Source organism: Mus pahari, chromosome 6 (assembly GCF_900095145.1).
Source record: "Mus pahari chromosome 6, PAHARI_EIJ_v1.1, whole genome shotgun sequence".
Taxonomy (NCBI): Eukaryota; Metazoa; Chordata; class Mammalia; order Rodentia; family Muridae; genus Mus; species Mus pahari.
In genome coordinates, this window is record NC_034595.1 from 13,137,527 (window position 1) to 13,138,042 (window position 516).

Consider the following 516-nt stretch of genomic DNA (forward strand, 5'->3'; position numbering starts at 1 on the left):
GTTTTTGTTTTTTGGTCTCATTACAATGAACCCAAAGTGGTTGAGATTGGTTTTTAATGGTAACCATGATTTGAAGGCATCTTTTGGACCAACTGTCGTTGGTTCTGTCTTGAACCATATTAATCACTGTGCTGTAATTAGGAGAGCTGAATCTTTCCTTCCCTGGCTTGCCCAGCCTGCCTCATCTTTCCTTCGCTTTTTTCCAGGGGTGATGTTGTACAAGTCCAAGTGGATGTTTTATAGTGTAAGGAAAATGCATTTCAGACACAGTGACACAGGAGCTATTTTCTTACCCAGTATGTCTGTATTGTTAATAAGAATGTAATTTCATGNTACAAGTATTTAATATCTTTTTTAAGTGAGTAAAAATATTCTAGCTATTGGCAAATAAATTGCAGTAGACAATTAGAGGATATGATGAGATTGATTTTTTTGGGGGGGGGTTGGATTCGAGACAGGGTTTCTCTGTGTAGCCCTGGCTGTCCTGGAATTCACTTTGTAGACCAGGCTGGCCTC